At 35.8% G+C, this 24,265-nt stretch overlaps 1 protein-coding gene and 1 long non-coding RNA gene across 11 annotated transcripts in view; one reads left to right on the forward strand and one right to left on the reverse strand.

Moving 5' to 3' along the window:
* Positions 1-24,265, forward strand: part of ROBO1 (roundabout guidance receptor 1) — a 1,125,490-nt gene that overhangs the window by 616,219 nt on the left and 485,006 nt on the right. The gene's annotated exons all lie outside the window — the stretch shown is intronic.
* Positions 6,900-24,265, reverse strand: part of LOC102153268 — a 28,010-nt gene continuing 10,644 nt past the window's right edge. For 3 of the 4 annotated variants that reach the window (XR_005382099.1, XR_005382097.1, XR_005382100.1), the window contains 5 exons: positions 23,752-23,909; positions 21,884-22,075; positions 9,551-9,608; positions 8,736-8,795; positions 6,900-7,105 (listed from right to left, as the gene is read on the reverse strand). This is a non-coding gene — a long non-coding RNA (uncharacterized LOC102153268). The remainder of the gene's footprint in view (positions 7,106-8,735; positions 8,796-9,550; positions 9,609-21,883; positions 22,076-23,751; positions 23,910-24,265) is intronic. The other variant, XR_005382098.1, reaches the window with a different exon arrangement.

Consider the following 24,265-nt stretch of genomic DNA (forward strand, 5'->3'; position numbering starts at 1 on the left):
AATTGCATCCTTAAACTTCCTAAATGCTTCAGCCTGCCTAATATTCTACCAGCCTGAGGTTTTTCAACACCTTCCTCATTAAATACTTCATGTTTTTGTCCCAAGATGAATGGTTTCTCTCTAGACCTGGGACTTTTTTCATCACTTATTTTTGTTGCATTTCCTATTTCCCAGATCTCATGTCTTCCTCTCTTCTGGTTTATCTCCTTGTTAACCGAAGCCTTGTCTCCAGAAAGCACATCGTAATAGAACTTTAAAAACATCAGAAATAAAGAAGTTCCTACACTCTTGTGCTTTGTGGTGGCTTGTCCGTTTTTGCTTGTTGTTTGTTTTTCTTCATTATGCTGAGTACTCGAGGGACCTTGCAAATAGGAGAATCATTTATCTCCATTATGAGAAATTTTCTTAAATTATTGTTTGAGAATGCTTATCTCTGCATTGTCTGCTGCCCTTTGGAATTGCTGTTAGGCAGTGGACCTCTTATATTGATTCATTAAGTTCCTTACCTTTTCTTCCCTTATTTCTGATTCTTCATCATTTTCCTTCCAACTTTCTGGGAAACATTCTTACTTTTTAAGTTTTTATTTAAATTCCAGTTAGTTACCGTATAATGTAATATTAGTTTCAGATGTACAATATGGTGATTCTGCATATCCATACTTCATCCCTTGCTCATCACAAGGGCCCTCCTTAACTCCCATCACCTATTTAACCCATCCCCCTGTCCACCTCCTTATCAGTTTGTTCTCTATGGTTAAGTCTTTCTAGGTTTGCCTCTCCCTCTCTTTTTTTCTGGGAAACATCCCTGATATTTATTGTCTACCAATGCTTATAGAAATATTTTGTATTTGTTATTATATGTTAAATTTCCTAAAGCTCTTTCTCATTCTCTGATATTCAGAGCTTCCATAAATTGAGATTTCAAGCTTATTTTTCTGCTTCAGTCAACTGCTTTTTCCACTTCAGTCAACTGCTTTTTCCACTGTATGTCAGCAGTGCCCAAAATATGGAGTATTAGAAATGCACACAAAAATCATCAGTTTAAAAGTGAGGAAACGAAGACCCTTATAACTATCATGACTTAACCAAGATAGTACAGATATTTAGCAGTAAAGATGCAACATCTCCCAAATTCAATTTTTAGTGTTTTTTTTCCTAACTTAAAAATCTTCACAGAATTGCTAGGAAATGAGAAAGTGTAGAAAAATAAACTGAAGAATAGAAATAAAACTAACACTATACTTTAGTGATTACATATACTTTTTAAAAGATTTTTATTTATTTCAGAGAGAGAGAGAGAGAATATGGTTGTGGGGAGACTCAGAGAGAGAGGGAGAAGCAGACTCCCAGCTGAGTGGGGAGCATGACACAGGGCCCAATGCCAGGACTGTGAATCAAGATCTGAGCTAAAGTCAGACATCAGATGCTTAACCAACTGAGCCACTAGGTTCCCCTAAAGTGCTTTATATTTGGCTCTAAAAAAATAATATACTAATGTACAAGTTCATATAAAATAATTATCTTACTCTATGAAATATCTGGATACTCATATATTCATTTACTTAGACAAAATTCACATATTGAGCCTTGTACTAGGTATGTGGAGGTATATAAGATCTAAACTCTGTTAAAATCAACATCACACATGACTCCTCTCTGGGTCATCATAACTGGTGGCCTCCTCATTAAAAGTGCTGTTTGTCAACTTGTGCATTAATTGTGAATTAACTTGTGTGTAATAGGGAATTTTTTTTTAAAGATTTTATATTTAAGTAATCTCTCAACCCAATGTGGGGCTCGACCTCACAACCCTGAGATCACGACCTGAGTGGGAAACCAAGAGTCAGACATTTAACCGACTGAGCCAGCCAGTTGCCCCTATAATAGGAAATTTTAAAACATTTCTTGGGGCTCCTGGGTGGCTCAGTCAGTTAAGCACCTGACTCTTGATTTTGGCTCAAGTCATGATCTCATGTGGGATGGAGTCCGCATTAGGCTTTGTGCTCAGTGAGAAGTTTGCTTATCCTTCTCCCTCTACTCTTCTCCTCACCCTGGTTTCTCACTCTTTCAAATAAATAAATAAAATCTTAAAAATAAAAACACGAGGCAGCTGGGTGGCTCAGTGGTTGAGTGTCTGCCTTTGGCTTAGGTTGTGATCCCTTGGTCCTGGGATCTAGTGCCACATCAGGTTCCCCAAGGGGAGCCTGTTTCTCCCTCTGCCTATGTCTCTGCCTCTCTCTCTGTGTGTCTCTCATGAATAAATATATAAAAATCTTTTAAAAATAATAAAAAATAAAAATAAATAAAAACATAAAAACAGTTATTAAATAATAATAAACCATTTCTACTTACTATAGACACATACTGCGAATAACATATAATGTCACACCAATTTAAGTATTGAATTAGTCTTAAGCAGTTAAGGAAAAGAGATACATGTTTTTTTTTTTTCTTCTAGAATTATAAAACCATCAAATTTGTGGTTTGTTTTGAGTGACCTCAATTTTTAGGCAATTTTGCCAATTCTCAAAAATATAAAAGGAAGCAAATGAGACAGAAGTTTGGGATCATGGGTTAAATTTATGTGTAATACTCCAAGAGTCTTCTTGAATTGAGAGAAAAAGTGAAAAAATAGTTTCATTTTCATAATTATTGACAATTAGGAAAAGATATGCCTACATCTGTCTTATAAGGACATGGGACTTGGAAGCTTCAAGAAGATTTGAGCATTAAAAAGTAAGCTAAACTCTAATGACCATAGGATTCTGTGAAAGAACAGTTTGAAGCAGTTTATTTCTATTTTTTAATCAAGCAAATTATTGGGTGCCTGAGTAGCTTGGTCAGTTGAGCATCCAGCTCTTAGTTTCAGCTCAGGTCATGATCTCAGGGTGGAGAGATCAAGCCCCACGTAGGACTCTGCGCTCAGTGTGGAGCTTGCTTAAGATTCTCTCTGTCTCTCTCTCCTTCTCTGTCCCTCCCTTTTGCTCATGCTCTCTCTCTAAAATAAATAAATAAATAAACCTTTAAAAAATGAAGCAAATTTTATGTTGTTCTCACATTAGTGACACTAATTCTAATTCTAGAATTCTTCATGAACATTTTGGAAATTTAAATCATGCCAAAAAGATGTTGACTGAGGCATGGACTATTATATTTAGTATTTGACAGTATTTTCAATGTGGAAAACTTTACAGTTAAATATTTTGATTTTCTATGGTATGGGAAGAAACCGTACAGTGTTTGACCTATATAAAAATGGAAAAGCCTTGATTTTTGTATGAAAATTGGACTTCATTTTACTTTCTTCAGTTAGAAGCTCAAGTGAAAAAAATATTTGTTATGAATAGTTTTGACTTGAAATTTTTTTACTTGAATTTTTGAAAGAATGCTTTGATTTTTAAAATTTATCCAAAGTGGCAAATTTTAGACACATAGAGATAAGTAAACATACTCAGAAACATAAAGTAACCAGGCATTCTTTAGGTAGGTTAATGTCCAAAAGACAGAACACCTGTACATAAAAGGAATTCAGATTAAAAGTTTTTAAAAGAAATTTTAATATGATTTTTTAATCCTTATGGCAGCTACTTAAAGCAGATCCCTTATTATATGGATAATCAAATAAGAATCTTTATTTTGTTTTGTTTTGTTTCTTTATTTTTTTTAAAGAATCTTTATTTAACCAATTTATGCAAGACAATTAATATTTTAGCTTCACTATTCTCCACATTGTTTCTAGAGGCCTGGCTTTGGAAATGACTCCCTGCTAGCCCAGAAAGACATGCCACAGGCCCAAAGCCTTCTCAGCAGTACATGTCAACAGCATGACACTCATCTTCCAGTCAGAAGCTGTCAGGACACAGTCAAGGGTGGAGTCTTTTCCCTGCTCTGCTTTTGCTCTCTGTTGTGGTCCTATGCAAATCATCCTCCTGCTTTTTTTGTTTTGGATTTTCCTGATCCATAAAAAAGGGAAAAATATTTGGTGATTGACTAAGTTTTTGGAACCTAAAGGATAATTGGCTAACTCTTCCTAATCTCTAATTGTTAGAGATAATGTAGGCAGTGACCTTTTTTTTTTTTTTTAAGGATTTTATTTATTCATTCATGAGACAGAGAGAGAGGCAGAGACTTAGGCAGAGGGAGAAGCAGGCTCCCCGTGGGGAGCCCAATGCGGGACTCCATCCCAGGACCAAGGGATCACAACCTGAGCCGAAGGCAGACACTCAACCGCTGAGCCACCTAGGTGCCCCGGCAGTGACCATTTTTAATCCTTAACATTTTTTTGGTATATTTTTTATTGGAGTTCGATTTGCCAACATATAGTATAACACCCAGTGCTCATCCTGTCAAGTGCCCCCCTCAGTGCTTGTCACTCAGTCACCCCATCCCCCTGCCCACCTCCCCTTCCACTACCCCTTGTTCGTTTCCCAGTTAGGAGTCTCTCATGTTTTGTCACCCTCTCTGATTTTTCCCACTCATTTTCTCTCCTTTCCCTATAATTCTTTTCACTATTTTTTATATTCTCCGAATGAGTGAAACCATATAATGATTGTTCTTCTCCAACTGACTTACTTCACTCAGCATAATACCCTCCAGTTCCATCCACGTCGAAGCAAATGGTGGGTATTTGTCGTTTCTAATGGCTGAGTAATATTCCATTGTATATATAGACCACATCTTTTTTATCCATTCATCTGTCTATGGACACCAAGGCTCCTTCCACAGTTTGGCTATTGTGGACATTACTGCTATAAACATTGGGGTGCAGGTGTCTTGGCTTTTCACTGCACCTGTATCTTTGGGGTAAATCCCCAGTAGTACAATTGCTGTGTCATAGGGTAGCTCTATTTTTTAAGTTGTTTTTTCATAGTTAGTGAACATCAGTCTAACTTCAGCTCATTGCAAAAAGCTGATACATAGAGGACTATGCAGTCAGTACATAAGCATTTACCATAAAAATAAAACACTTTACTATTATTTTACATTGCCACAAAGAAACTTTTGAATCAGCTGCATGTTGATTTTACAGCTACAGGTGAGTACTACCGTAAGTAATACTATAGTAACAAGCAAAAATAAAATTTCCAGGGCAACTCCAGATGGTGTTCCAAGGCAATGCAACAAAAAATGTATGTTTCACTAAGGCATAACATGATGGGGGACTCTTCAACATAATCATTCAGATTCCCAAGGCTAACGGATATGCCACCAGGACAAGGCTTCCATGATCACAGTAGCAATAAGAACAATCATGAGCTGGCTTTAACGGTTTCTGAACAGAAGTGACTTCTGCTCTTTTATTTATCCAGAGAAAGTCACATGGATGCACCTAATCCACAGAGTATAAAAGCTCAGTCATACCATGGCACTTGGAAGAGGGAGAACTAGAAATACTTGGAGAACAACACTAATCACTATCAGACTAGCAATGAAGAAACAAGGAATTTGTCATTGGTTCAGAACACTTTCCCTTTCCTTGAGGGAAGAAATGTCATTTCATAAGGCACCCAAATGGTTCCATAACTGGATATACTGAATATTCAGTTGATCAGTCCAGTGTTACAAAAGCCTATGGTCAGTTCTTTACTTCAATTCATTGCTGAAAAATAATTTCTTTCTTCAAAAGCTATGTTATACATGATAAACTGTTATAGAACAAGTCATACAGTAATTGCACAGATGGTGGGTCTGACAAAAGCATGGAGGGAAGGAAAGAATTCATTCATAGAGCTATTCCAGTGAAGATATATCACTTCTCCCTCCTGCATGAGGAAAGGAGTTCAATATGATTATCCCACCACCAAGTTGGCAAGATGGACCTCATAGCGATTGCATCATATTGATGGTTCAGCATTACTCTCTGCTCCTGGCAGATTGGGCTGTCAGCAATATTGGAGGCCATTCAGTTTTATTGAGGGTAATACTATGTCTTTAAATCCACACAAAACTTCTCTTCATGCTGCCTGAACACACTACGCAAGAGCCAGTCATGCAAGCAGTGGGATGGTGGGGGAAGGAGCTGAATGACCTCTGGGTCAACATTGTCAACATTGACAAAAAATAGGTCAACTGCCTATTTATTAAAAGACTCCTATATAACACATGCTCATTTGTAGGTGTTCACCCGGCACACTGATATCAGTTCAAAGGGTGCATCTCATAGTCTTCTATCCAGATTCTCTTGTTTTGTATTCTTCAAACTTCTTCCACTAACACCCCAAATATCTATTCAATCTTTTAGTTACTATTCCTAAATCTGTCTTACTCCATACCTCTTTCCAGGTAAAATGGATGACCAGTTATATCACTTGAAGTTCTTCCTATAGTAAGGATTGACTTTCTCTATTGTCCTTCATGGCACTCCTGTATGGGATACAGTGAATGCAGCAGCAGTCCACATCCAACCAATGCCAATATATCATGAAGAATTGAATGAATATCAAGCTTAGTTTTTTTCCTCTGTCAACTGATAATGAGAAACACCCAGGTAGCCATGTGTAAGGATCAAGGAAGAGGCGGCAGTGTAGCAGGAACACGTGCATCATAAATGGTAGCTACTTACACATGCCGCATTTTGTGCTTTCAGGGACTGATTGAACCTCATCTTGTTTTGTCAATGCCAGTTCCTCTTGATGGTGTTACTGTGCCTACCCAACTCTCTGACTTAGAGGATCAAGCATCACCCAGTAGATGATGGTTGCATGAATTGAATAGGAATTTAGATTCCCTGGATCAGAAATGCAACCACTCCTGGACCCATGTTGCAACATAGAAACTGGATTTAAAAAGAAAATTAATTGTTTTCCAAAGAGGTCATTGCTTTTCTCTAAAGCCATAGGTGGTCTATGCTGTGATTCTACTATCAGATTACCAGAAGCTACATACAATATCCCATCATTGCACAATTGGATTTATTCAGTCATGTAGCCCAAATAAGAGCTATTTTGTAGTGCGAGCTGGATTAATAGAACAGCCTTCTCTTGCTCTGGGTCACAGTCAAAAGGGGTGGTATTATGCATAGTTGACAAATAGGAAGGCATGACTCATCCAAATATGGTATATGTTTTCTCCATTATCCAAAGACACCCAGGAAGAAGACACTTTGCTGAAAAATGTAGGTCAAGGAGCAGCCATTTATCTTTCACTTTGGTGAGAATATCCTGACATGACTTGACCCTACAAATTCACAGGGATAGTGTGCAGAAATGTACATTTTTAAGAGGTAAATCCCCCATCCATTGAAATGTGTGTGCTTTACACAGGCATATAGAGTAACTGCTGCTTACTGCTCACCAAGATCTATGAGCAAGATTTCAACAATCCAGTGGACCAGGATGTTTGTCTGGGGAGAGTGATGTTATAAAGATTCCAGAGAACAAAGAGAGTTAGTGTCGCCCTTACATAAGATAATGACTATGTAGTACCATACCTACCAAAGTGAAAGCAAGATTATCCTGGTATTGTTCATTTACTGGAGAGAAGAGAAATGCTTTTGCCATGATAGTACCTCATTTTATGCGTGAAGGTCTCTGTTGATTTTCTCTAGTAAAGAGATTTTAATATTTAAATCTTCATCTGACTAAATATACTATAATCATTGTTATTCTCAGAGACCTCTTTTTTGTACAGGACAAAGAGGATACTTTAATGGGCATAAGTACAAACACCCTCTGTATATTTGAAGTCCTTGAAATTGGCACTAACTGGCTTATGTTTTCATAGAGAATATGGTATTTCATTTGATTTTTTAAATTTTGATTTTATAATCTGTGGCAATTCTAAGGACTTCCTGCTATTTAAAAAAAAAAAAAAGTCCTCATTCATTGGGCCAGGGAGACAATGCATTATTGTGCTAATTGTTGATTCAGCTAGGTATTCATTTACTGGGAAGATTGCCACAGATAAAATTTCAGGCACACCAGCAGATGTACTTTGGATAAAACTAAGTCATTGGACTAATGAAACACAACAGCATTCTGGTTCTGTAGGTAAATTTTTTTTTTTTTAGATTCATTTATTCATTTTAGAGAGACAATGGGAGCAGGGGAGAAGGATAGAGGAAGAGGGACAATCAGACTCTGTGCTGAGTGTGGAGCCTGATGAGGCACTCAATCCCATGACCCTGAGATCACGACTGAGCCGAAATCAAGAGTCGGATGCTTACCTAACTGAGCTGCCCAGGCACCCCTTCATCTGTAGGTATTTATGGTATCAAATAATCTGCATTTCCCTTTCTTTAAATCAGACGTTTTGATAAATAGGCTTCTTTTAGGGAAGTCCAGAAAGAAACCTATAGTACATAAGTTTGATAGTATCACTTGGTCCATTTTCACAACTCCCTGGCTTCCCAGCCTGTGCATTGAGCAAGGGCTCATGAACCAGTGATTGGGTAATGGGCCATCACTATCCAACACATGATTCAAATCAGGCCTTTTTCACCACAAATAGATTTTTTGTTGTTGTTTTAATTAAACTTAATTATACTTTAGTAACTTCACAATTATTTCAATTCTAAGGAGTCATGATTTGTAATCCACAGCAAAATATCACTGGGAGTCCATGGACTACTGTAAAAACCATACACACTTTTTCTTTGGTAGTTAACTGCTAACATTTGGCCTTGGCGATTCCATAACCATATCATCCACACTAAGATCAGACCTAATTACAATGGCAGTGCTTCCAAACTTCATGACAAGCCTACAGAGAACAAACACTATGCTTGTCAAGGATACAGGAGCTTCTCTCTCAAGTGTAGTACCAAATGCCTTGTTATAGGGATTGTCTTCTTGGCCCTTTTAAAAGACAGAGTAAGAAGATGAGTAAGTATGTTACAAATGATAAATCTACTCAAATATTTGAATCCCTCTACAGCAGCACAATAGAAATATAATGCACGCCACAAATGTAAGGCACATGTAGCTTTTAAATGTTCTGGAGGCCATATTTTAAAACACAGTAAAAAGAAATAAATGAAATTGTTTTTAAAATTTTATTTTGTTTAACTTAATAAGATATTATTTCAATATGTAATCCATATAAAAATTATTACTGAGATAGTTTACATATTTTTGTACAATTTTACACTTAAAGGACATCTTGATTTGGATTAGCTACATGTCAAGTGCTTGATAGCCACATGCATTCCTCCCTCTCTGTTATGCCAAAGAATTTCTGGCATCTAAATTTTATTTACTAAACACATCATTTGAGTATAAGTTTCCGTCCATACCAAGCATACAGCTAGAACCACTTCCAGCTGTTCAAACTAGGCCTTTGATTCTAGAACTCTGGTAAATCCAACCATATTTAATAAATGCAGCCACTTTAAAATTATTTTTCTTCTTTTTTGTTCCAGCCCATTTAGAATCATATCTCATAGATATTCTCCAGTTTTCTGTTGGTATAAATTAGCAAAATCGAGCAAGCCTTCCTTTCCTGGGCTAAGTGTTGTATTTATGACCTGTTGGGAATCTGATCTTTGCTTTGGAGATAATTAACATTAGAGCTGGATAGGAGGTGAATGGATATTCTTTAGCATGGTAACTACCTCACAGGCTCTGAGCAAGGTAGATCCTGCTTTATCTGATGAGAAGTAAGGGCTTTACCTGCGACAAGAAAAGATCAGTGGAATTAGAAGGGTTTGGAATGCTCAGGTAATCTGAACCTGCCCATATAATCTCATTCCATTTTCACGGTCCTGCACTTTCCCCAGTCAGTGCTCTAAATTTTCACACAATAGACCCCACTGCAGCAATATTGAGTCAGAATTTTAGTTCTAATGGCCCTGAGGCTACAAGTCAACAGAGATTCTCTATGGCCCTGATTGTGCCTTCAGCCAAGAACTTCAGATACTGCATGTATCACTTCAGTAAATGATTCTCTGCAATTAGAAGCAGACAGCCCACCCACAAAGTCCTTGTATTCTTTATTAATGTTATAATAGCCTAATGCAAGAACCATTCAGGTCACCAATGGTGGTGGCACTCCACTCCAGGTGACACAACACAGTACTCATTTGTTAAACTTTTAAAATTTACTCTTAAGTCTCATTTTCTTCAGATTTCCGTTACTTCAAATCACAAATCAGGGATCCCTGGGTGGCGCAGCAGTTTAGGGCCTGCCTTTGGCCCAGGGCACTATCCTGGAGACCCGGGATCGAATCCCACGTCGGGCTCCTGGTGCATGGAGCCTGCTTCTCCCTCTACCTGTGTCTCTGCCTCTCTCTCTCTCTCTCTCTGTGACTATCATAAATAAGTAAAAATTTTTTAAAAATCACAAATCATACAGTTAATAAGTCCCAGATTCTCATTCTGAAGGTCCTGTGGCCACCATTAGCCTCCACTGGATGGTGAGTTGAAGATAAAGAAATCGGGGAGCCTGGGTGGCTCAATGGGTTTAGCATCTTCCTTTGGATGGGGTCATGATCCTGGGATCCTGAGATCGAGCCCTGTGTCTAGCTTTCTGCTCGGTGGAGGGGGTGGGGGAGCTGCTTCTCCCTCTCTCTCATCTCCTTCTCTCTGCTTGTGCTCTCTCTCTCAAATAAATAAATAAAATCTAAAAAAAAAAATAAAAAATAAAAAATGATTCTAGACACTTTAGTAAGAAAGGATTTAATACAGACAGTAGGTGCTTACAAAATCACTAGGGAAGAGAGATGCTGGGCCTTTAAAACAACCCCCAGGAGGGGTGCCGGGGTGCCTGGGTGGCTCAGTTGGTTCAGCAACAGATTTGATTGTGGCTCAGGTCCTGGGGTCCTGAGATTGAGCCCCAAATTGGGCTCTCAAGTGAACCTGGAGTCTACTTCAGGATTCTCCCTCTCTCTCTGCCCCTCCCTCTACTTGCTCGCTCACTCTCTTTCCCCTTCTCAAAAAAATACATAAATCTCTAAGAAAAAAATTAAATAAAATAACCCACAGGAGAGATTAGCTCAGGAAGTCCACCAGTGAGGCTATTAGGTCTCACTTAATGAAGAAATGGGATATCAGGAGGCAACATGGCAATGAAAATTCTTTACATGTAACACTTCCAAATCTATCAATGAGCCAGTAACTTATTTATTATTTCTTAAAGTATAAAGTGTACCCAATTCACATTCACTGTGATAACTTACATCTAGTGGGTACTTAGTGCTGTTTATTTGGCATCCTCTCATAAAATCCTCATGAAAGCTGACAGAGTGGGCTTTATTATCTGTATTTTGCAATTGAGGAAACTGAGTCAGAGAAAGCTTATAGCAATTTTCCTGGTTTGCCACAGTTATCAGATCCAGAGAAGCTAGTGTCTATTCTCAGTTGCCTCCCATACCAAGGTAGGGGTTATCCATAGTAAGCTTCATGTATTATTAATAATTGCAAAGTCAGCATTTATAAGCTTTAAAATTACCACAGTTATCCAATTAACCCATGGTTACTTATATAGCCCTTAGTGCTTCTCTTCAGGAGCAAGCTAATGAATTTCAGTATAAATGATTATACAAGTGGGAAACAAAGGTCATGAAAAAAATGGAACACTTCATAATAACTATTACATAAAGGGTTTTTTATTCCCCCAAAATCAATTTTAAAGATTGAAGTCCAGGCAACAGCCTGGGAGATTTTATTCTAGTGCTATTCAGTTGGTTCTATAAAATTTTTAAAAACTGGTAATAATGGTATATCAATTTCTTAAGTATAATATTTTAATTTTACAGAGAACCATGCATATGTAGTAAAAATATAAAGACATGCCTGGGAATGATTTGCATCAACTTTAAGATGCTAGTTATCTCTGGGAAAGTAACCAGTGGAAAGAGTGAGGGATACAGCTAAGCTATATCTGTACATTTTTGTACATTTTTGTTTTTATTTAAAAAGAGGATATACTACAAAGGTGGCAAAAATTTAATAGTTATATATTTATGTTATATGTACATGAGTGTCTATTCTCTTTGTGTAGTTTTCTGCAAGTAGAAAATATTTCATAATTTGAGGTTACTGGGTTTAAAAAATTATTAACATTAATTTTTACAGAATTATTGCAGTTCTCCCAGATTCCATTACGTCACATGGCCTACTTGGTTATATGTTTTATGCTAGCATCTGCATTTTAGAAACGTTATGTAATAGAGCTTGGAGAAAGCACTCTAAATTGACATAGCTATGTTAACATAAAACCAAAAGAAAGAAGAAAAGATCTTTTGTCCAAGATTTAAATCTTGTAAAATATCTGTTTGATGTGCTGGGATTTTAATGTCCATTCAGGTCAGACATGACCTCAGTTTTTAAAGACTTAATCCAGAAACAAATGCCTGAGACGGATTTTTCTATTAAAAAAAAGAGAGAGAGAGACACTCTGATATACCTTAAGACCAAGAATATGAAGAGCTACATAAAACACCATGTCATTCTATTTATTATTTAAAATATATACAGTGTGTGATTCTTATGAGCACATGTTCATTCATTATCTTTTTTCAAATGCAATTTTAGATGTTTTCAACTTAAAAAGAACAAGTGGAGACACACAAAGTCCTTTCACAAAGAATCGTATGGAACAAAATTACCATTTCCAGAATAGGGATTTGCCAACGAAATCCTCATTAGTGACAATGTTCTAAAGAGAAGGATTCTCTTCAGACACTCACTCTATAATTTAACCAAGACACTATTCTGAACTAACCGGAGGTGAGACACCCACATCTTTTAGTGCACTCGTAGTTCTTTTCAGTTTTAACCTATTTCTTTTTTATGTATTTCTAATCTTAAATTTCTATTAACAAACAGTAGTTATACAAGGAGAGAAACTTGTACAAAGAGAAATTCAGATTTGAACTCAATAATTAATGACTGTCTCTAAGATAAAAATGAGATAGAGAAGCTTCTAGAAACAAATCCTTCTATTACCATATTTTATCGTAATTTAATACATTTCTCTGGTACTTAATTCAAATGGAAGTATTAGAATAACCATAGTAACTTTGTAAAAGCTGAATGGGCATTAGGGTTTTGTTATCAATGCTTAAAAGTGACTATAAAGGTGAACAAGTGAAATGCCGAGAAAAGTTAAAATAAGGCCACCTTCCAATTACAGAAGTGCACTTTTTTTTTTACACAAGTAGCTATAACATTCTCATTATTTCTGCTGCCTTACAAAAATGAGGCATTTATACAAATGGATCTTGGAGTTTTCAATGCATGAAAGAAAAAATAGTTTATAAAAATTAGTTGTTTTTATCATTTATACTTCACTTAAATTTGCTTTGCAAGCAACTATCAGAATCAATCAATTTAACTAAAACCAAAGTTTTAGGGATTACTTAAACAGAACATGAAACGAAAATTCTATGGTATACTTTTTATTTTGAGCCAACATTCTCACATATAGCAAGGAATTATTTGATTGTTTTATCAGAAATTACATTGCTTTTTAATAGACACCTGTATTATACAGCTAAAACACATTTTTTGGCAAGTTAGGGAAGATTTAACATTAAGTTTTTATTTTGATTCCAGTTAATACGCAGTGTTATATTAGTTTCAGATGTGCAATACAATGATTCAACAGTGCCATACGTCACCCGGTGCTCATCACAAGTGCCCTCTTTAATCCCCATAATTTATTTAACCCATCCATCCAAACACCTCCTCTCTGGTAACCATCAGTTTGTTCTCTATAGTTAAGAGTCTGTTTCTTGACCTCTCTCTCTTTCTCTTTTTTTCCCCCTTTACTCACTTATTTTGTTTCTTAAATTCCACATGTGAGTAAAATTATATGTTATCTTCCTCTGACTTATTTCACTTAACGTTATACTCTATAGCTCTATCCATGTCATTGCAAATTGCAGTATCTCATTCCTTTTTATGGCTGAATAATATTCCAATATATAAGTATATATATATATATATTTCTTTATCCATTCATCAATCAATGGACACTTGGGCTGCTTTCACAATTTGGCTATTGTAAATAATGTATTGTAAATAATGCTGCAATAAGCATAGGGCTGCATATATCTTTTTGAATTACTGTTTTTGTATTCTTTGGGCAAATATCAAGTAGTGTGATTGCTGGCGCATAGGGAAGTTCTATTTTTAACTTTTTGAGGAAACACCATACTGTTTTCCAGACTGGCTGCACCAGTTTTCATTTCCACCAATAGTGCACGAGTGTTCCTTCTACTCCACATCCTCACCAATACCTGTTGTTTCTTGTGTTGTTGATTTTAGCCATTCTGACAGGTGTGAGGTGATACCTTATTGTAGTTTTGATTTGCATTTCCCTGATCATAGGCAATGATGAACATCTTCTCATGTGTCTGTTGGCCATCTGTATGTCTTCTTTGCAAAAATGTCTATTCATGTGTTCTGCCCATTTTTTCATTGGATTCTTGATTTTTTGAGTGTTGAATTTTATCAATTTTTTATACTTTTTACATATCAACCCTTTACCAAATGTCATTTGCAAATACCTTCTCCCATTACATATGTTGCCTTTTAGCTGTGTTTCCTTTGCTGTGCAGAAGCTTTTTATTTTGATGTTGTCCTGATATTTTATTTTTCCTTTTGTTTCTCTTGCCTCAGGAGACATATTTACTTCATCTTCTGTCAATGAAGTTACTGCTTTTGTTTTCTTCTAGGATTTTTATGGTTTCTTGCCTCATATTTAGGTCTTTAATCCATGTTGAATTTATTTCTGTGTATGGTGTAAGAAAGTGGTACAGTTTCTTTCTTTTGCATGTTGCTGTTCAGTTTCCCAATATCATTTGTTGAAGAGACTGTCTTATTCCCATTGGAAATTATTTTTTGCTTTTTTGAAGATTAATTCATTTCTGGGTTTTCTAACCTGTTCCATTGATCTACTTGTCTATTTTTGTGCCACTACCATACTGCCTTGATCACTACAGCTTTATTATAGAATTGAAGTCTGAAATTGTGATGCCACCAGGTTCGCTTTTCTTTTTTTAAGATTGCTTTGACCATTTGGGTCTTTTGTGGTTCCATACGAATTTTTGGATTGTTTGTTCTAGTTCTGGGGAAAATGCTGTTCAGTTTTATTTTTTGAATTTGAAATTGCTTTAGCTCTTCATTTTGGCCAAATGATAATTTACAAAGAAATGTTAAAAACTACTCAGGGTGCTACAAATGTGTGGATTAATAAGCTTCATTAAACTAAGCAATTCAAAACTGTCAACTGATTTCTAAAAATTACCTATATTGAACACTTAAAGATCACATAAGTAATACACTCATTTTTTTTAAAAAAGCACAAAATAAAGACAAAATCAAAACCCAACATTTAGGATGCAAGTAGTTCTCATTATGCACCTGTACCACCTGTTATCATACTGAACAAAATCCACGTAAAAGAATTCAACCATTAAAAAAAAAAAAAAAAAGAATTCAACCACACACAAATATACAAAAAAACTAGCGTAAAATGCCATTAAAATTGAAAAGGAAGTAAGTTTTTTTTAAATAAACTACAATTTGGGATAAGTAATTTATGTTATGTTCAATAAAATTATGTTTGAAGCTCTGTTCTAACTTGAATGATGCATCAAGCACCAAATCCAACACGATTTTTCTGAAAAACATTGTGCAATGACAAGATATGGACTTCATCATTTCACATTTGATTTTACCAGAATTTTCATATTCTTTGTGTAGAATCCATCTAGTCATACTTACAGAGTTCCTCATCCTCAACCTTTAACTTGATGATCTCTGAAAAAAAAATCTCATCTGTCAATGTTTTTCTGTGAAATATAAACCATTCTCCAATAACATTTTCATGGAAATTTCTCCTTTTGTTAGGTTCTTGTATCTATGGTAAAATATGTGTTGTTTTTGCTTTGGATTATTGGATTAGCTGAGGCGGATCTTTAAAGACTGACTCAATGAGTGGAGATAAGTGCTAGATGGAAGTGGGGTGGGATGTTTGAGAGGAATAGATCTATAACTGATGACTTTGTAAGCGGATATATTACTGTTATAAAATCATTCACTTTCCCATGCAACTTCAGTACTTTGTGTACTCAGATAATGAATATGAGGATGATAAGTACTTGCAATTTGTACTTCTTGTGTTTTGGTGTATGTATACTGTGTTTTAACTTTTTTTATTTTTTAATCCATGCAGACTGTTTGTAACCAAATTTTTCTACATTATCATGAACATTTTAATGATGTAGTACATCATTCAATCCAGTACTTACTCAGAAGTAGTCTAATTAAAATTGAACGTGGGGGCAGCCCGGTGGCTCAGCGGTTTAGCGCCACCTTCAGCCCAGGGCCTGATCCTGGAAACCCGGTAAGAAGTCCACGTTGGGCTCCCTGCATGGAGCCTGCTTCTCCCTCTGCCTGTGTCTCTGCCTCTCTCTCTCTCTCTCTCTCTCTCTCTCTCTGTGTCTCTCATGAATAAGTAAATAAAATCTTTAAAAAAATTATAAATAAATAAATAAATAAAGTTGAACGTGGTTTTAGGAGTTAGCACTTGCTTAAGACTTTGAGTCTTTGCAAAAATAATTCATTCTTGAGTAATGAATGCACTAAACCCAGTTCATTGTTGATTTAAGTTCATAATACATGAATAAAATAAAAGTCTGTAGTTCAGGGGGATCCCTGGGTGGCTCAGCGGTTTGGCGCCTGCCTTTGACCCAGGGCGGGATCCTGGGGTCCCGCGATCGAGTTCCATGTCAGGCTCCCGGCATGGAGCCTGCTTCTCCCTCTGCCTGTGTCTCTGCACCTCTCTCTCTCTCTATGTCTATGTCTATCATGAATAAATAAAATCTTTTTTTAAAGAAAAAGTCTGTAGTTCAAAGACTGTCCCATATTATCAAAATAGAATTGTCTCATTTTCTCATGCAGTGTTAGTGTACTGAAAGAAAAACTATTCAAAGCAATTAAGGTTCATTAAAAATGTTGCTAATTTAATGAAACTCTGAGAATGTGACATCGCAATAATAAAAATGAGTTGTACTAGGAGATTCTAATATAAAATTTACAGCTTTATGTTTCCCAGAGGGAGCTCATAAATGGTAAATATAGTAAATCTCTGATTTATAGGCTTTAGGAAACCTCTTAACTAGCAAAACAAAGAAACTGTCTTTTCCCTTATATGGCAAGTGTTTTATTTTTTATTTTTCAAGTAGAATATTTGCTTTTTTAAAAAGAAACAATTGTTAGAACTGTATTTTCTTCAGCTAGTCAAGTTGCTTTAATTTTGAGCAAGGCATTCATCTATGTGAATAGGAACTCTGTTACCATAACTAGATTTATAAGATTTCCCAGGATAATGAAGGACTTTCCATATATATAACCTTACTTCATATTTAACAAGAACAAAACAAGTAGAAATTAGAATCCAAGCTAAGACTTCTAGAAACCCTCAGCAACTGGCAGAGGCAATCCCGCCTACAAAAATAAATGTTTCCCAGAGCCATATACACAGCAGGAGGTCTATAAATACCAATTGATGGCCATAACCAACATCACTGAGATTGGTTGACATCTTTCAGTCTAATGGTATATAACTGTGTGATGTACTCTTTCCACCACATAAATGTTACACTGAGACTTTTTTCAATCCCCTTTACTCTTTCTTCCACAAATCTTGTTTCTAAGTTGGACAAAACAATGCATAAATATAATTATTTTAACAATATCAGTGTTAATATAAATTTAGGAAGCATGCTTCCTTTATTACTACTCATAGTAGGCATGGAATTCATAATATAAATTTAATATGTGCAATCCAAATTGGATCTAATACTTAGTTTTTTCACCTAGAGGTAAATTGGACTTGCCAGGTTGCCTGATTGCTCTCCAGAATGGCTACTCCTGAGAAGTTCATGAATTTGCCAGTCTACGAGATGTATAACCATATTATACCATTCAATTTTCATTTATTTTATTATTAACACGTTGAAGTATCACTTTATATGCAAAGATCTTTTGGGATTCCTCTTCTATAAATTGACTGATTATGTACATTGTTCATTTCTCATGTCATCACCCTTTCCCTGTTGATTTTCAGGAGTTCTTTATTGATTTTACATATTTCAGATATCTTTTCCCTTTAATCATTTGTCTGTTTTCTTTATCCATGGTGTCTTAAACAGAAATCCCTCATTTTCAGGGGCTCCTGGGTGGCTCAGTCAGTTAAGCATCTCCCTTTGGCTTAGGTCATGATCCCAGGGTCCTGGGATTGAACCCCACATTGGGCTCCCTGCTCAGCAGGGAGTCTCTCTGCCCCTGTAGCTTGTGTGCTCTCTCTTTCTCAAATAAATAATAAATAAAATCCTTTAAAAAAAGATATCCTTCATTTTCATATAAATCATAACATCTCATTTTACCATACAGTTTTGCTTTTAAATTAGTCACAAAAATAAGCTTCTACATTTTTTCTAATAACAGGTTTGCTTTTAATTTTGCTTTACAATGCATAATATGACCACTTTTATATAGTGTCTTATTTCTCTTCAGATAGTAAGTCATTTTTCTCCATCCCATCTACTAAAGCCATCTATGCTTTCTCCATTGGTAGCAACTTTTCACAGTCATATCCCCATATATACATGGGCCTGCCTCTAAGCAGGCAGTTTTGTTACATTACATTTTTTACAGTTTACAGTTTTTGTTACATTACATTTGTTACATTACAATGTTTTGTTACATCAATCTATACATCTGTTCTTGCACCAGTACCACACTGATTTCATTAATATGGCTTTGTAGTAGCCCTTCAAATAGGATAGGGCAAGGGTATGATTGCCTTTGTAGGTCATTCCCATCCAAGAACATGGATTGTGTCTATATTAATTAAGATATTCTAGTAATATGACTTTGAGCTAAGTGACTTCTCTAAGGCTTAGAATGATGTTAACAGTATCTAATTCATGTGGTTGTGTGAAAATTAAAGGATGATCACGGAAGCCTATCACTTTACAAGTGACAAGTGCATTGTAAATATCAAATAAATGTTAACAATAAGAATTGATCATTTTAAAAAATCAGAAGCTATTAAAAATAAATAAAAATAAATAAATTTCAAAAAAAAACACAAAAAAGAGAAGGTCCTATAATTAGGTTTCTGCTCTCATTAGGGGACAGAGATAATCTATAGAACATTGCAATTATACATTTATTTTACTCCAATAATATCCAGTACGAACATTGGATTTATTTATGAGTGAAGACAACTTGAAAAAATAAATTTTCAAGTGTTATGTCCTTATTTATTACTTCCAGAAATAGCCTAACTTCATGTAAAATGGTTTCAACTAACCTGTTTTACTTGACCAGCACTAGGTTGGCATACTTTTTAAATTGAATATTACACTGTTTTTCAAATAACATGACCATGAAAAAGTTTAGAATTCTTCAAAGAGACAATCTAGATTTCCACAAATAGAGAAGACAAACTTGTCCCTAGTCTCATTGTTCTTTTCAAATGAATGATTATTGACATGGGCTTCCATACCCAGGACCTGCTCCAGGCCAATAAATCAGAATCCCCAGGGGTGGAAGACATACACTGATATTCTTGTTTTAAAATTTCCACTAGATGATTCTAATGTTCCAAAAACGTAGAGAACCACTGTTTTTGTGGGAGGTTCAGGCCACAGTCTTCCTTCTTGTCACATCAAAGTCTTAGGCTTGGGGCAGTGGGGCAGTGGCTCAGCAGTTTAGTGCTGCCTTCAGCCCAGGGCCTGATCCTGGAGACCTGGGATTGAGTCCCATGTCCGGGTCCTTGCATGGAGCCTGCTTCTCCCTCTGCCTGTGTCTCTGCCTCTCTCTCTCTCTCTCTCTCTCTGTGTCTCTCATGAATAAATAAGATGTTAAAAAAAAAATAGTCTTAGGCTTGCAGCCAAGGTGAATCACTGACCAAATGTCCAGTTTATTAAATTAAAATGCAATTTGATTTATTCTTGTCCTTCATTTTCTTTAAATAAGGCAGAATGCCCTAGCTAAAACCAGTAAATAATTTGCTTCAATGATAATTAAGTCAGAGAAAGCCTGATCCTCATATTTATTAAATGTGATTATTAATTATATAATTTGAATATATACATGAATATGTTTGTATATATACATATATTCTTTCTTCTTGGATGATTTTTTTTTAAAGATTTTATTTATTTATCCATAAGAGACACAGAGAGGCAGAGACATAGCCAGAGGGAGAAGCAGGCTCCCTGCAAGGAACCTGATGGGAGACTCTATCCCAGAACACTGGGATCATGCCCTGAGCCAAAGGCAGACGCTCAACCACTGAGCCACCCAGGTGCCCCATTGGATGAGGTTTTGTAAAAGACTTCATATGTGATAAAGGTGATAGAATTATACTTAATAATTCTGGATATTTCATACTATTGGGAGAAATAATGTTTACTCTGAGTTCACTATTTTTAGGGGGATTTTGGTGTGTGTTGGTGGAAATATATAAAGATGGAAGAACATTTAGCAAATTCATAGAGCTAGTTGTATTTGTAAACTGCTGACTCAACAAAAAGCATCCATTTGGGTTTTTTTTAAAGATTTTATTTACTTATTCATGAGAGGCACAGAGAGAGAGGCAGAGACACAGGCAGAGGGAGAAGTAGGCTCCATGCTGGGAGCCCAACATGGGACGCGATCCCTGGTCTCCAGGATCAAGTGGAGGCAGCACTAAACCACTGAGCCACCCAGGCTGTCCAAGCATCCATTTGTTTAAGCTAAAGTCAGCCTTCATTTATTACAGTAATTACTGCTTTTCAACTGGAGATAATGTGCTTGATTTCCCAAGTATGTGGGAACTCTATCTCCTACAAGTCACCAAGCCTCAGTCAATAGTACAAAAATTGACTTCAGGCCTTGGTCTGAATTTACTAGTAGCTCATTCCTGTTTGTGGATATTAGTCCATATTCATTTTTCAGCTGTGCCTTATTTTCTTTCTCTTTTTTGATATTCAGATTAAAGGATGTGTATGTGGGTGCCTGGGTGGCTTAGTCAGTTAAGCATCTGCCTTTGGGTTCAGGTCATGGGTCCTAGGATCCAGGCCCGCATAGCTCCCTGCTTATCCCTCTCCCTGCTTCCCACTTGTGCTCTCTTGCTATCTCTCTGTCTCACTCTCTATCTCAAATAAGTAAATAAAATCTTTTAAAAAATAAAATGAAAGATATATACATAAACATAAAAGCTTAACTTTGCTAAGTTTGATAAGCTGCTATTAGCATATGCAAACCATGCACTAATGTAATTAGATTTAATTGGAGTTTTTGTTTTCCATTAAATTCAGTCAAACATATGTGCTCTGCTTTCATTACATAACAAATAATTTGTTTTACTGAATCTTTCACTTTCTGTCTTCTGGTTTGAGAATCATGTTAGGATGACCTCTCTGGTAATTTACTTTTGAGTTTTCCTGTTGTTTTATCATCAAACACATATAAGATTTTATCCCAAGCCACTAGGAATTTATAGCTAATAATTTTATACACAGACACAGTTAATCATTCTTAATTAGAAGAATCATAAAAAGCTCTTTGAAAGAAAACCTGAAAATAATACCATAAATAATGAAATAATTTTAATAATTTGTCAAGAGCAAAATAGCACAAATAATTTCTATGTGCTTGTCTCTTTGGACGTATACATCTGCATTAGTGACATTTGTCAACACACACCAGACATTTGACATCTGTCAAAGTGGAAGAAAAACACTAAAGATCTGCCAACTCCTGTTTAAATTTTATTTTGTGTCAACCAACCCTTGCCACAAATTTGCAACTGTCATGTTTTTAATAATTTGTTTTATAATCTTAAAAGTGATATAACTAAAAATGATTCATATAAATTTGACAAGCAGAATATTTGGAATATCTAGTGATTACTTCCTAGAAGGGTTAAATAACATCTTTACCTTGTCTATGTGTTTCATGGCTGTAATTTATGATATTTAATCAGCTTGATTTTACTCTTGTGATTGAAAATCTTGGACTCTCAGAGCTTTCTGCTGATGGTTTGAGCTGTGGTTACATCACATAAGCATGACACTGTGATTAGAGTTATAATCTTATATTTGCAGACCTCCAAGTAAAACACAATCTCTCAGCTGAAAATTGGTAGATTTGAAAACAAGAAAAAGAGAAGAAAATCATCTAGGTTATAAAATTGTTCACATTTTGCACCTGAAAATGGTATCTATTTTTACTTGGCATCATACACTTTCAATGAAAAGCACTAATCCTAAGGAATAAATGCTGAAATATTATCTATTTATATACACTTTTATAGCCAGTTACAATCAATATGTATATACATATGCACACACAAATACTGATAAACATTATTAAGGAAAAAAGATTCAATAATGGTGTTGACGTTAGGTAGGTCAAAGCTCTGACTACATCCCCTAGAGTGTAATGAGATCAGCTTCAATTAAATGCAAACTCTGTGAGCTGAGCAATATATTGGTTCACATGAAACTTGTTTTACAAACCTCATTTGCATTTATTGACATTTTGTCGAATCATGCTTTAAAACTTAAATCCTAACATGACTGCACTCTTCTAAAATATTTAGATTCAAGCAAATGAATCTTACCCAGAAATCATGCTACATTGAATTCCCTACATATTTTTGGGGTTTGTACAGCCTAGGCAACATTGTGGGAATATTTACCATTCTTAATGTTATACTATTTACAGATATCCCAGCTTTAAAATACACACATACTGAAGCTATTTCTTTCCTTTCAGATTCTTGTGATTCTCAGATTAACAGAGCTCTGCCAAGAGTAAAACCCTAAAGAATAACTCTGAGGATCAGAGCCTTGCAGAAGCAAGTAGAATAGCATGGAGCTCCAAGGCAAAAAACAAAACAAAACAAAAACAGTGAGGATCTCTGAGATTCTGGTGGGAGAAGCAACCTGTAGGCAGGTGGCAGATTCATGATTAATTCAGCTAAAGTTAATCATGCTCTTGTTCAGTAACTTCCTCAAATTGCCATATCGCATCATTTTTATAAACTTAAAATTTTGTTCACAGTGACTCACACAACATAGGTACTACATCATGATTTACTAATAGAATTTGCACTGTCTCTCCCCGTGGGATTTGGTGGAGCCCATTTTATTGCTATATTTGTTCCCAAACATGGCTTGGCCACCAAATTTGTCTCCTAATTCATGAATGTCATTAGGCCGGTTTCTTATGAGCTGTATTGATCTCCATTCTCCAAAGTGTTCTCAGGTGCCAGAGTCTGCATTTTAAAAAGAGTTTTGGTTTCCAATCATGGTGAAGCTCTTTCTTCCATTGCCCCTGGAAGCTGCTTTATCCGTTTAATACAGAAACACCTTCAATATATACCTCAACCATCTGCTAGATTGGCATGGTGCCTGATAACAAAAAAAGGACCACCCCCTCTTCTTTGCCATAGGTACTGAACCCTCAGTTTATCCAATCAGCTTTCAAAATCCTGTAAATTATAGATTATCCTGAAAGTAATCTCTCTTCTGTTCAAGAACAAAGCAGTGGTGCCTCAAGCTTCTTTTCAAAGGGACCCATCTGCTAATTAAGAGTTCAAACAATAGTCTTATCTCAAAGTCTTCCCGTCAAACTGGCCTTCTGTTTAAACCCAGGAAATATCTTTATTACAGACCTTCCTAGAATACATAAGGATCAGATGACCACAAAAGCCCACAATCCCCAGAACATGGTTTCAAATAGATGTTTGAAGACTTAGTGAACACTTCTTATTTGTCACTTAACATAAATTATTTCCACTTACTGAGCAAAAGTCAGGCTTAATTTAGATAGGATCATGTGAATTCATATCATGGATCCTTTCAAGAAGAAAGAGATTTATTCACTCTGCAGTTTCTTTATTGATTCTTGTGCTCTTGGGCCAGCTAAATTTAGCTTCGTAAGCTATTCACTTGTCTCCATCTTGATGAGAGCAGTATGGAAAAATGGGAATGTGGTTTAGGAAAAAATAAATAAAGAAAATTTTGGTAACACAGACTTACATTTAAATTGATTACACTACCAAAAGACAAAAGAAGTTAGAGAAGATAACTTCTCTACGAAAGGGTAACATAACTATCTCAAAAGGATAGTGTGTGTGTGTGTTAACTGAAATTGTACTTTTAAAGTATCTAGCATAGTGCCTGGCAGTTAATAGGCATTCAATGTTAGTAATTATCCATCACCTTTTGACTAAAAACAATGATGGTGCCTAAATGTGTGTGGTGGTGGTCTGCAATTTTTGTATTTCCCTAATTGTTACTGCCTGTTTCTCAATA

This window comes from Canis lupus, chromosome 31, assembly GCF_011100685.1.
Source record: "Canis lupus familiaris isolate Mischka breed German Shepherd chromosome 31, alternate assembly UU_Cfam_GSD_1.0, whole genome shotgun sequence".
In the NCBI taxonomy this organism is placed as follows: Eukaryota; Metazoa; Chordata; class Mammalia; order Carnivora; family Canidae; genus Canis; species Canis lupus.